Below are 14,477 nucleotides of genomic sequence, written 5' to 3'. Positions count from 1 at the left end.
ATGGGCAGAAATGGCATTGTATGTCTTATATTAAGAAGAGATGCACTGATTGAAGTGTGACCTGCTGATCGCCAACTGTCATTTTCTTTTCTCAGAACTATAATTACCAGCACACAAAAACAAAAAAATCTACTTCTGTTTTACTTTTTCTCTTCTGTTCTGTTACTGATTTATAACTAGGGATGGGTATCGTTTAGGTTTTATCCGATACCGGTGCCAAATCGGTACTTTTGAAACGGTGCCGGTGCTCAAACGGTGCTCAAACCGGTGCTTAAAGAATGGAGAACACAAAATTGGTCCAAAAACCTCTCATGTTCAGCTGTTTTTTGTAAAAATATAACAATGTTAGCCTTTTCTGCAGCTATGGGGCATATATGGTATCACTCTTGGCTGGAAGCAGAGCTTAAACAATGGAAAAAACACAAACTTTGTCCTAAACCTCTCATGTTTAACTGTTTTCCACTTTTTCTTTGGTCATTTTAGCCTTTTTAGCCAGGGTGAAGGGAGTATCTGCCATCAAACAAGAGGACAGCCGCATGTAGCTATGATGATGTTTGCTAGTTCACCTTACATGCATTAATGTAATAACGTGGTTAGCCTACTCAACGTAAATTAGCTACTCATGCAGAGAAGAACGGCTGCTGCTGCCATCATCCGTCATCATTTCTGCTACACTGGCAGGGCTAGGGGCCAGGACTGTCCTCTTCGTGTTTTTGGGGGATGTTGCATAACAGGCAACCCACCCGCAGTAGAGGTCTCGCAGCAAGCTATCAAATACGGCGCATTTCTGGGCTTTTAAAAAAAACGCTATGCGTCGCCAGGTGTTTCATCGGATTTGAGGTGTTACCTCCTTTGACAGTATCACAGTATCAGCTTAAAGCACTTGTTGCAGGCTGCTGAGTTTGCATATTTTGCTATGAAGTACAGCCAGACTTTTGACCGCTTCGCCTTGGACATTTTTAATCTGTAGCTCTGCTCTAACAGAACGTATGTACCTGGCCCCGCCTACTATCCTCGGAAACGTAAAATGATTGGCTAGAATCTAAAGTGTATCACAGCTCAGGAAAAAAAAGCACCGAAATAAAGCACCGAAATGTGCGCTGCTTTTCGGTCTGGTTACTACCGTTTATGTCAGAACCGGTACCCATCCCTATTTATAACTACTACTTTTCTTCAATGCAACATTTTATTTTCATAACAATATTATTAATAATAACAAAACAATAAATTAAACTTTAAATATTCCCTAAAACTGCTATAATTAACAGGATTGGCTCTTGTTGAAACAAATATAAAGCGCTCTGCTCCTGGAAAAAGGCACAAATATCATAGAATTGGGTGGTATAAACGGTATAGAGTAGAAATGATATGAATTTGGCCAACGGTAGAGATTTTTACTATACCGCTGCTATCAAACTGTGCCTGGTCAAAATCATCGCAATCGCTGCAAGCATGGAGCTTACACGTGGGGAGGAGGAGGAGGTGCCCATGAAGAAGAACGTCGGTCACATGCACCTGGGTTTGGGTTTAAGCAGTTTGATGTTAAGCAGAAAAATATCATCTGCAAATTATGCCGGGTGACAGTAATAGTGAAGAGACGAAGCACGTTCTGGAATATGAGAAAAGCCAAAAACTGCGCTCTCCTCAAACGCCCAGTCAGTCAAGTGGAAAGAAAAAAAGGTGGCCCTACACACCGGCAGACTGATCTTTTCCAAAGGCACATTTTATTTTAAACAACTTAGAATTTAGTGTTCTACTGATATTCTACATGTATTTTTTATTCAAAGATTTTTGCGCATTTATCTTCATTTTTATTTGTTATTTAAGAATTTTGTGTTACATTGTTTGGAAAAAGATCTATTACATCTTAAAAATCATTTTAAAAGTTTTATAATTAAAAAACAAACAAACAAAAAAAACGTTTGCACAATAAATGTTCTTAAAATGGCATTCTATACTCTATCTATATACAGAAGAAAAGAATATATCGCAATATAGATCATTACAGCACATGCTTCAAATTATACCGCCCAGCCCTAAAATATCATATAACATATTTTAGCTTACCAAGCAAAAGCAGGTGCAAGAAATGTATGTAATTACACAAATGTGTGTTACTCACATAACCTTCCAGCATGTTTATAACTATAACACCAGATAACAAGACACCGACCCTTTGCCTTTTTTTACTCATCTCCATTATTTCCCTTGTAACCACTTTGATTCCTTGCTCATACCGAGGCTGCTGGCTAGCTTTAGCGTTGCCCACTTTGCCTTTTTTAGTTTGCTTTAGCTGGGTGAGGGTGATTTAACTGTCTGGGCAGATTTGTTGTTGTGAACTGTTTTGTGGTGTTCACGTGCCGTTTACTTTGTCAAACTTCGTGCCTTCACTCATAGAATACTTCCATGCTAATGACATGTTAGCATGTGGCTGTGAGAATATGTGCAACTATATTACAAGATGTTCTTCATGTAAGTGTTTCATGTAGGTCTCTCAGTACTTCCTTAAATAACTGATTTAAATGGACACCATGTACTGAATCAATTATTTATTTAGTGTTACTCTAAAGAGAATAATTCAATCTCTAAAGAGAAACACTGCATAACTGGTTTAAAGTTCAAAAGCATACAAAAACATCTTACGCAGCACTACAATGTGATATAAGTTACAGCCTTAAACATCAGCCGTGGATTGAAATGCTGTGCGATTATCTAGCACTTAAAACAGGGCTGCATGGGGGTGTGTTTCAGTATCTCAAGGCCAGCACTTTATCCTCACACAGATGCACAATTACCTGTTACGCAAGCAAATGAACAGTTAGTTCCAAGAGCTCCGTCTTTCCCCATGCTATCAAAAATGTTTCAGAAGAGAAATGCAGCGCTTAAAGGGACTTGTAACAGATATGCCTAATAATTTCATCATACAAGCGAGACCAGGCCATTTTTCACAGTGGATATAAGAGCAGATTTAATTTGCCCATGTAATGCAGTTAAGCACCAATCTGCATGTGGAAGAGGTTTTAGTGCACATCAAGTGTGTTGGTTAATTTCATTATTTATTTATTTTTTTAATATCGACAATGTTAAAACTTGTCACAGTCAAGGAGCGTGCATGAACCAAATATTTACACAAAATGTCATTTAAAGAACAATCTCTCCTCCGTCAGTGCTTCCTGGACCACAAATATAACTGTCTCACTCTAAATCTTGACGGTGACGTCTGTAAGGACAGTGATACTAACCTCTTCTATTCATTTAGAAAGAGATAAACAACTGGCTGAACATCCTGTCACACTTCACCCAGCGTCCTGTCCCGGCTCACTCTTCTGGTACTTTCTGTCTGCAGTATCTGTAACACCAACAAAGGAGACACAAAACATGAAAAGTCACTATTGTTTCTCAAAGGTGAACTCATATTTTTTTATTTTGCGTGCATGATGAGGACAATGTATGTGTAGGTGTGTAAAAGATAAATACTCCACAAAAAACATCTTTTTTACATGTTAAATGCAAGCTGACAGATTTCATGGGATGTACTGCTTTTTTTAATATAACTGAATTGCTTTTATTTGAACTGAGCTCTTCACTCAATTCTAATCATTTTTCATTAATGTAGCCACAAAAAACCCCACAGCCTCATAAGCAGACCTTGTTACTCAAACATTTTTTTTTAAATTCATTTCCCAAAATCTGTTATTGCTATTGAGGGTCACATGAAAGCAAAAAATGCACCAAGTGAAATGCACTAGGCAGCTGTTGGTTACAAGCCCACTTCAGACAGGTAAAAATACTCACATGTGAATGGGAAAGGTTCAGTTAGCATTAGCTGATAGTAGAGAAGAATGAATTCCTCCTGTGCACTGGTTTAAGCAGGCTCTACATCGCTCAAATGAAATCCTTTAACTGGCTAAACGCTTCCTGGGGTAAATTATGACTGATTGCTCCTAAGCGGCTTTTCAATACCACCTTTTCACAGAGCAGCAAAATTAGCCAGTGTATCTTTTTTTTTTTTTCCCCTCAATGTGGCAAATTATAACTTTAAATCAATGCTACAAACACAGATGCACAATAAATTACGATAAGAAAACCGATGCATATTTGTAATTGCAGCTATTGCAGGGTCACTAATGTACGCCAATCTATCAGTCCAAATATGCAGTTACATGGATACTTCACTCTGCAATTAATTTTACTAGTTTATTTCTAGCTGCTGCAGTGGCAAGCTATTAAATTAAAGAAGGTACTAAATCGCTACGTCAAAGAGAATATATTGATCTTTTTTATGAAAAGTGCTTATTGACAGAGCAATTAAATTAGATATCGAAGAAATTAAACCAGCAGAGCTTCATTCTGTCAGTGCACGGCCAACTGCAATGTGACAGACGCAGAACGACAAGGCCACTAACAATTTGAAACTGGCAAATCAACAACAATTACAATATTTTAAAATATAATGGTATCCAGTTACACAAGAGTAAAATTGTCCCAGTGATGTTGAGGTATCTACGTAGATCCTTCTAGATCACTCAGTCGGGAACATTTTAAGCAAAACTATCTGATGGCTACCACTCTAGTGCAAGTATATTTTTGCTTTTTTCCTCTTTAGCTTTCATCGTCGAGTATGCTGATGACCTGTGTTGCCACAATTCTGTCTATTCATACAGCTGGTCTATAACAAGTTGCCATAAAAGATGTATCCTGGCTAAGAAACAAAAGAAAATACGTTAATGAAGTATTTCAATGACACTCTTGATTCTTTAAAGGAGGACAGGACATGCGTGTTTGTGGCCTTTTATTTGAAAGAAAGCATACTGCTACCAAGCCTGAGTGAAAAGGAGACAGAAATGTCATCAGTCTTAATCAATATTCTCTGGCTATTTTATGAGGATACTGATGTTTTTAGAGGCAGGTGTGCTGCAGGCAGATGGTAAGAAATGAGAGTAAACATCAGCCTGGAGCAGCTCATTTTTCCCAGAGCGAATCCTGCAACAGCCATGCCAGCATTTCATTCTACACACCTCTCTCTGAACATCTGGATAAAGTGTTGCTTTGCTTGAATAAGCATCTTTGTAGCTGGCCTAGTGCACATGCACTGTAACCCACACGGACAACCGCACATACGCGCTTGTACTAAATGCTTCAAGATGACTGTGAAGGTGCCATTATGTTTCCCCATCTCTTCTCCGCAACCCTTCTGTCCAAAGTGGATAACCAGTTTCTTAAAAAATAAAAAATAAAACAAACCCACAAACAAACACGTTTCAAGCATCAAATGGAACCAAAAGCACAGTGTAAACTTGAGCTCAGAGGTGCCTTTAGTGGTGTTTTGAGAGTGTATAAACCTTATCTGTCCTTCTCAGATGGTTTATGATTGTGGCAAAAAAGGCTTGGCTGGAGGAAAAAAAAATCCACGTATATCAGATGAAATTAATTAAAACATAATATGAAGGATACTGAGCTTCAAGGAAAATGATCTGTTGCACTGCATCAACAGTAAAGGTCATGTATTTAACAACTGAGTGAGGTGACTACTACACTGAGAGATTAAATACTCTAGATCTGTCTGTTTGGGCTCAGGGGGTGATTGAATACTAACACTAGTGACCGATTTCCTAGGGGAAATCCTCTGTATGCACAGATCTTATAAAACAGGCTTTGAAGGACTTGATGAATGAGTTTATACTGTGTAAGAGAACAGACTGAAGGAGGGACAGATATTTTTCAAGAAACACCAATATTTGAAATTCTAAGAAGTTAAACGCTCAATCAGTATGAGTTCTAAAAATATATATAATCTCTTAAGGATGTGTAATCAAGAGAAGAGGAAGCTGAGCAGCACTCCAACTCCTCTTTAAGGCGGTTTAGCATGTCCCAGCTTTGCTCTGTGCTGACACCGTTTTAACAGCCTTTACATACTGACCCATTCAATCGACCTCTCCTAAGCAAGGGGCTGACACCTTGCATATGAATCACGGACATCAACTTTATGGCTGTCTCCTGTGAATACATTTTGAACATTATCCTGAGGATATTTCTTTTATGATAGTTTGACTGAGAATGATATTGGGCCATTAATTACTCAAGTCGCTACTCATTTGCTGGCGCCACCACACATGCAGCCATCTATCATGACTTGTGAGGGTGAAAAAGAAAAAAAAGAAAGAGAGAGAGATGGAGACCCATCTGTTGGGCATTCATAAATACATTCATTTTCTTTGGGGAGTCAATGGCTGGCCAAACATTGAATGATCGCACCACGGATGCCACCATGAAGCCAGCTATCATTGACCATCTGATGCCCAGAGCAATTTCCAAGAATTCTGCGTCTGCAAAGTGAAGCGCTCAATTAGCTGAGATTTCTGCTTGCAGAGCTGGAGAGCGAACTGATTAAACGCGATTGCTTATCATACAAATAATCTACTCCATTCTGCCCACACATACACACAAACACACACAAGTCTGAAGTATTCTGACGCACAGTTAAAATAAATAAATAAATAAATAAAATCAGTATGAACTGGTTCCAAGGTCACTGGATAAAAATAGTCTGCATAGTATAATCTAAATGAATTGCTTGGGAGACGAATCTATATCCCAAAAATAAATAATAGTCTGAACCACTCTGCAATACTGCAGATGATTTAATCTCTGGTTGGACCGGAGTCAAAAGCTTCTCTTTTATTATTTACACAATAACCTGTTATATACAAAACACTCCTTGAAAAGATAACTGAGAAAAATAGGACTGTGTACATCCTTATATGGTCTGCTATAACAGAAGAGAATGATTTTACTTGTAGCTGCTGTGAAAATTGAAAAATGAATAAATAAATGAATGAATAACTAAATCTGCATAGAGCAAACCTCAACAAAAAAAAGACAAAAATCGTTACTTTTAGGGCTTTTCTATACAATCCTGGAGGCCCATGCTAGCCACCGTGTTAGCTGCATTCTCCCAAAGCACCAGTCCCATGCCAACCTCTCCCAACTCTCAAAACATTAGGGTAATTTTCATACTAGATTTAGCAAACAAAGAGGGTTTCAGAAGGCCTTCGTCACATGCTGAGAGATGCGTTGTGGTTGTCACAAGTGTTTAGGGATATAGATAGTAAAATGTGGTGTTATTTAGTGCTGCTTTGCATATATTTATGGGCTGTGTCACTCCCTTTTTTGTGCTTGTAAAGAAATGCAGCTTTGTTGCACCAGCTTATTCCCAGATTGGGTGCAGCTGTTCTCCACTGTTTGCTCTCTCCCTTTTCTCATGCAGAAACAATTTTCCATTTGTGAATCCCCCCCCTAAAAAAACTCCATACTTCTAGATTTCCCTTGGAGCGTCATGAGGTACTTACCCTTTAAATACACCTACACTCTGAGATGCTTTTTGCATTCAGTCGTGGGAATGTCAGTGTCAGAGTGACACAGTTAAAGGTTGAGGCAACAAGAACTTGCAGGCTCTGGGGAGGCAGGTGGAGTCACTGCGCAAGCCATACAAAACAGATACTTTGAAAACTCTGTGAGAGCCACTCCTGATTTGCGTTCCAACTCTAAACTGAAGAAAACAGGATGAGAGGATAAGTCTCAGAGTGGGAGGCAGCAAAAAGCAAGCTTGCATTAGGAAGCCAAGATGAAAGTAAATAAGAGTTGGGAAGTTTTTAGAAGCACAGCAAATACCCTGGCTGCCTGTCAGGACTGTAGTGAACCCCGTTTTTCATGCTAGCAGGCAAACACTGCTTACAGTAAGAGCGGACCATTAGATACCAGCGATATGTTAGGGAATGAGAGAATAAACATACACAAACAACGTTAAGCAGCAGCAATTAACACAACTCAAGTCTTCATTATCTCAGTATCTAGCACAACTGAACTGTTATGGTGTCCACGAGAGGTCACTGCAGATAGTGCTGCTCACTTAGAATCGACATATTCAGATTTATCTTGATTTGGAAAAAAAATGAGCAAGATTGCAGCTAACAACACCTTCCAGTTATTAAATAATTCAGGTCTAAATAGAGGGAGAGATGACAGACAGATGCACCTACAATGCCACAGCGAACAGCCATAGTTAGCATGCAGGCTGTAGTTGTAGGATGGCAAAGCTCTTACTCACAGTCTTCAGGTCATTTTACAGACTCTTTGTAGATTTCTGAGATGTGGTATAAAGACAAATCACATGAGAACATTCCCTTCTGGGCTCTGTACATCTGACGAACAGCTCTGAACTTGTTCGCAGCACAGACACCTCGGTGTGAGCTCTGTAAAAGAGGAGGGCTGTGCCCCAGCTGCCTTTCACATGAAGACAAGACTTGCATCTTCAGAACCTTGTTAGTTCTCTGAAAAGGCCACCGACTAGTTTGGAATATTAAGCAGCTCGTGCTGTCGGAAATCAAAAAGGATTTTGGGAGAGAGTGGGAAGTTTCAAAAAGGCTTTGATGGTATATATCGCTCAATCTCCAGAAGATATGGCAGGATGAAAAAATAAAGACAGGAGAACAAAGAGCCTCTCGGGGAGGAGGGAGGCAGAGGTTATTCTTCCCCCCTCTCTGTTCTGAATATGCATATATCATTATTCCTCAATCAGAGCGTCTTGCCCTTAAAATGTCAAGATTTCTGACTGAAAAGACGAGAAAGCGAGAGACAGAAATAGAAACTAAAATTGGGGAAATGGGACACCAAATGTTTCAGGTCATCAGACACACTCAAGTAATATAGTCTCACTTTAAGGAATATACAAATGCAGAGCACAGTGAAATAATTCATAAATCTAAGGCCTGGTAGCACAGTTTGTTTAAAAATAATTAAAATAATGAAATGATTACTAGATGCCTGAATAATTACAGAAACAGTTACATCTTTCTGAAAATCTTTAAAGACACGAATGTGCACAGCATGCTTCTTGGTGCGCTCTAAGACAAATATGTTGATTTAATAACAGCACCCTTTTGCATTGAGAGAATTGCCATCGCTTTGGGAGGAGATTAGATTAAGCATAATAACACGTCTCCTGCAATATGCCTTTCCTTCAGTCACAGTAAAAATAGGTTGTTGCCAATAAAAAGGGCTTTCTTTCAGGAATATATGCAAAATCTCACTTTTAAATTTTAAGGGAACAAAGTTGTTTGAGAACCGAAGAGAGAGTTAAGACGGTCAAGTCGGTGAGATTTAATATGTAAAGCGCATTGGCTCACACAGCTAAAGAATTTGACAGAAATGCCAAGAGACTGCAAGCCATCCAGCAACGAGGTTGAACGTGTGGCAATGAAGAAAAAAGCTGTTCAGAGGCAAAGTAAAAGCCCTGAGGTGATTTTTAAAAAATGTCTCTTTCGAGCTGACCTTGACTTTACCGTATCCTGCAGGTTTACCTTTAACTGGCCTTACCAAGCAAATTATTACCCCTGTCAAGGCTGCAGTGTCCTGCCAATCTTCTGCTTTCTCTGCCTTGAATGCAATTGCTCGTGGATATTTCTGCTCAATTTTCTTCTGCCGCTTTCAGGCAATTTAAATCTCTTTTAGTTCATTCGCACATGATATATGTGCCTATAGTGGTCCAGAAATATTTAAATTGAATAAGGGAGATAGTAATTCTGTTGGTTTTTAATTATGGGGATTACGGAACGTAGTGTTCGAGCTTTACAGATTGCACAGCAAGGCCATGCCAGTTCTGTTGACACTGCTCAGAAGTCTTTCATGTTGTAACTCAGTTTGTAACCCAGAATGTCCATGTGTGTGGCTATAACACTTCTGTCATGGTCCAAATGTCTACTGGAAGCAGAGTATCTGCAGTGTCTCCACAATGTCTCCTTCTCTCACTGTGTATTTTAACACCAAGACAAGTTACGTATAAACACATGACATGTATGATGACATTACTTTTAATTTAACTGCGAATGCGAGACATGAGCCAAACTGGTATATGTGCAAGTTAGATTGAGATTCATTGAAATGATCAAAGCGTGTGTATGCTTGTTTTTGCTTTTTCCAACTCAGTCAGGGTAACTGTCTGAATGTGTGTGGGGGCATCTTAGAACAGTCAGGTTTACATAAAAGGAAAAACCAAATGTACTAATTGTAGGACATTGGCGAGGCTCTTTGACAATTCCAGAGCAGCTGTCACTACATATGAATGTGGTTATTTATAGCGCTGTTGCATACCATTTCATCCCCTTAGATGTATGCACACAATCAAACCATTCCCTCCTCCATATACAACAGAAGTCCTCCTCAACACAATCTAGAAAAACAACCAAACTTTGCACTTCTTTGTCTCAGAAGGCTCCAAAAATCTCCACCATATTTTATAACCTTAAAATAAACCCACACTGCTTGTGCAGTTACATCTGGGAGAGAAAGCTGTTGACTTTGTGTCTGCAGAGTTATATAAAAGCATGTTAATCAAACATGGTTTTGATGATAATTAAAATGTCAAAAGGCGATACTAACCATCCAGCATAAACAAGGAATTTTACCATGGTAGAAGCAGAAAGCTGTTCCATTTGTAATTACTGCCATTATTATCCACTAACCCTTTAACACTGAATGAAAGCAAAATGAACATTAATGCAATACCACAAATCTTAGTTCTTACCCCCTGAAGAAAAATAATGACTAGTAAGTGTTCAAAAATCTTACAGTGTTGCAAAACTGCAGGTGAACTTGTAAAGAGGTAATCAGGGGAGTTTTTGACTTCTAAAAGCGCTCTACAGCTGCTTTTCTGAATGGTTCTTGTATATGTACGCAAAGTAAAGAGAGACAAGGTTGCAGATAATGACGCAAAAAAAATAATAACAAAAAAAACTGCACAAAAAAGTCCATTAAACAACCCTTAGTCAACAAACTGTCTATTTATGATCATCCATACATGCAGCATCAATTAATTACACCATCACACACAAACAAGGCTGTTCCCTGGGTACTACTATCAGTGTCCCTTATAGATTAGATCTATACAGTCACTTGAAGATATGACGTTGAAAGAGCCAGGCTCCATCACATCCGTCACTGCTAACAGGGCTGTCAGAGCTGAGCTGAATAGCAAATATGCTAGTCAGGCATGGGGACAGATATAAAGTAGATAGAGGCACCAGAGAAGCAGGAGAGGAGACATGCCTGTACTGTAATGGTAAAGCCAAGCCTATTTATGCAGCTGCACTTCTTCATGTGTAGCTCTAGAGATGCAGTAAGCCTCCCTCTAACGTGCACTAGCCAGCACTGATTTGCAGTGTTCATCTGGGACTCTGTTGCCACAAGAAGGTAAGGTGAACTGCAGCAAACGAGAGGCCCCAGAAGGGTCCCACTCCTGGGGAGTAAAAACAAACTATGCAGAAAGGCCAACATATTTAAAACTTCTCGCTGTGAGGCAACAGTGCTCCGCACTCAGCTATTGTGCTGCCCCGTTGTGTGTTAAATGCCTTCCTAATTTTGTGGTAATATTTGGGGGAAGAGAGAAAAAAAAAAAAAAAAAAAAAAAACTGCCTGTACATGACTAGTTAGCCCAAGCTTAAATCCTTTTTGGCCTGCCAGTTTGAGCAGAAGCTCATTAGTGCAGAGGCTGCTGAAATTAGAAGAAAAATGTCCTGCTCATTTGTATGTGGGAAAATAGCAACAGAAAGTAAATTAGGAAGCCTAAAGCTTTGGTCTGTGCACCAGTGTACAAAGCATCTGGCTCTATCACAGTTCCTGGACATGCTGCCACATGTTATTCCAGCGCTTTCCGAAATTCACTTGTCAGCGTACATACTAGAGATGGCACGATACCACTTTTTTATGTCCGATACCGATACCATAAATTTGGATATCTGCCGATACCGATATGAATCCGATATAGTGTGTTTTGTAATCAATAAAACTGTTTTTTAATATCTTGCTGCATTTTGTATAAGTTCATACTCAAGTTTAAATAAACAACAACACTAAAGCTATTCTGTTATACCTGTATGTAAAAATACACTGCACCCAAAATATTTCATAGTTCAGCAATACTGATCAATCTAATAAACTTAAACCTACTCCATCCTCCCTATTCTGGTATTTTAAAGAGTACTTAGCAGAAATATTAAGCAACCTAACTAATAGGGTTGTAAACTCAAAGCAAAAAAAAAAAAAAAAAAAAAAAATAGGGAACCACCCCCCACCTCATGATGCTTAATCGACATAATCAACTTTAATTTGATGCAGTGTGGAAAAAAAATGCACAGAAATAAATTCTTTTTCAAGAAATATTAAATAGATTCAACATCTTTCTTCAACAGAATTGCAGACTGCACAGATGGTATCTTCCCAAAGGAAAAAGTAGTATAGCTTACTAGGGTATATTAGACTTAACAGTTACTATATACAGTAATGGACTTCTATATATTTTACATAAGATTAAAACTTTGGGTGTAAGATTCAGATAATTATTTATTAAAAGCTAGACATTTTAAATGAGAATAAGAAAGAAGTGTATGTCTTTGTGCCCCCCTTTTCCCTGTTAATGCCCTATCGGCCCCCCTGGTTAAACTTTGCTAGATCCGCCCCTGCACAGTTACCAGCCGTCAGCTACGTAGAAAAAGATCCTGGTGTAGAAAGTAATATTAAATAAATTCTAACAACAGCTTATCAAGGTTAAACGTGCTGCTGTTGTTCAGCCGCTGGTTTCCTCTTTCTGGCGCGAAGTGGGCGATGAACGAACAAGAGAGACGGACTGGCGACAGAAAAGCCGATCAGCTGATCATTAATCAGTTTCACGATTGAAGTAGCAGCTGGAGAGGGAGAGAAGAGGCAGTCGCTCCATATATCAGTTGTTAAGCTTAACGCTGGAATGCTTTACAAACATTCAGAGATGAACTTACACACTTGCTTTACTTCTCTCTGGGATCACTTCCTCAGAGATGAAATGCTAGTTTGGTAGCGAGGCTACAAATACACACAGCCGCTCTATCACGTGACCACACTGCTCCGACGTGCTACGGTTATGAACCGATTTACGCCATGTCGCAAGTTTTGTGAGGTGCTTTTTTGATATTTAATGGATCAGATTACAATTTTTATTTCTCGCCAATATCCGATCCAGTAATATACGTCAGTATCGGACCGATACCGATACGTAATATCGGATTGGTCCATCTCTAGTACATGCATATAATTGCAGAAAGCTGGAATACATGTTTCGTTTTTTTTTAAGTGAAGAATTTGTGACTGGCATTTCAAATAAAAAACATTAATGGCATTTCATTTAACTACTTTAGTTCTCATATCAAAAATATCTTCAGTGACTGCTCACATTTAAAAACACAGCAAAACTGGTAGATCAGTAGTTTGGAATTTGACTAATTGGGGGTCTTATGATCTTAAGTACTGAGTCTTGATCTGAAGTATTTGGCTGCTACCTGCTACCATGTGTTCAGACATGAGGCTCCAAAAGAGCCATGAAAATATGAAACAAGCGCTGATGAAGCAGGTCCAACTAAATTCTTCTGAGACATCTTCTGAGCTTAGTATGTCCAGCCAATCCAATAAAGACTTAACAGGTCTCTCGGCCCAAGGTCGTGCTTCCTGCCCTAAAAGAAGGAAAACTTCATTTGCAGGCCTAATCAAGCGTGAACGTCACAGGGGCATAGCGAAGGAAGGTCACGGAAGGCTAATTTTGCTCGGGGAAGATGAGACAGCTTTTGAGTCTCCCAGTTTTGCAATATTGGAGGGTGTCGAGTTGTAAAGATGGCTATTAAAACAATTAACTAAGACATTCTTTATCCACATTGGGTAGTTAGAGTGGATAGCTCTTATGAGAGTGAATGCAAAATGGTAGCCCAGGGAAATTTCACTACTCAAGCTTCATGCACTGAGCCCTTCAATTATCGAGCTGGATGGAAAAGAATTTCTCACAAATACAATTGTAGCCTTAAATTATTCTTGCACCTGCTTTGATAAGAGCCAGTGTAATGCTACACAGACTTTTGCTTGTTACTACAAGAGACAGCGCAAGAACTTGACTGTGAGGTCATTCACTCTGTCCATAAAAATCCTTTAAAAAAGAAGAATAAATTACTCGAGAATATTAAACTACTTAACCACTTTCATTATTAAAAAATAAAATGCTAATATATTTAGTTTACTACTAGGAAACATTTGGCATTTTTGCTTGAAAAATGTCTCAAACTTGTTGCAGTTTATCAGTTTTCTGCGCATAAATAGCAGACCTTAAACAAGTCAAGTATGTTCAACTCTCAATATCAATCAAATACTAACACAAACAACACTTCCTGCAGATGCTTCTTGAGCAAGAGCCAAGTGAATCACTGCTTTACGTGTTGCCAATTATTATTCAAGCCATTTTCCTCAAGCTTGTGCATTTCTTTTATAACAAAATAAGGTAAAAGAATGGGCCATTCAAACTCTGTATGACTGAGTGCACAATTAACACAAAGTTATAAAGAAAGGGGATTTTGAAAAGCACACACACACTGCCCTGGCACAAATACCACCAGCCCAGGGAAGCCTCG

The 14,477-nt window shown here is 38.9% G+C and overlaps 1 protein-coding gene across 1 annotated transcript in view; it reads right to left on the bottom strand.

Moving 5' to 3' along the window:
- The window catches only part of glceb (glucuronic acid epimerase b), a 61,949-nt gene that overhangs the window by 33,597 nt on the left and 13,875 nt on the right, over positions 1 to 14,477 (bottom strand). The window contains exon 2 of the mRNA XM_080885703.1: positions 3,243 to 3,349. The gene's annotated coding sequence lies outside the window, so the exon portion shown is untranslated. The remainder of the gene's footprint in view (positions 1 to 3,242; positions 3,350 to 14,477) is intronic.

This window comes from Rhamphochromis sp. 'chilingali' (assembly GCF_963969265.1).
Source record: "Rhamphochromis sp. 'chilingali' genome assembly, chromosome: 6".
Classification (NCBI taxonomy): Eukaryota; Metazoa; Chordata; class Actinopteri; order Cichliformes; family Cichlidae; genus Rhamphochromis; species Rhamphochromis sp. 'chilingali'.
Note: the sequence above shows the minus strand (reverse complement) of the source record. Positions and strands in the feature narration are given on the sequence as shown.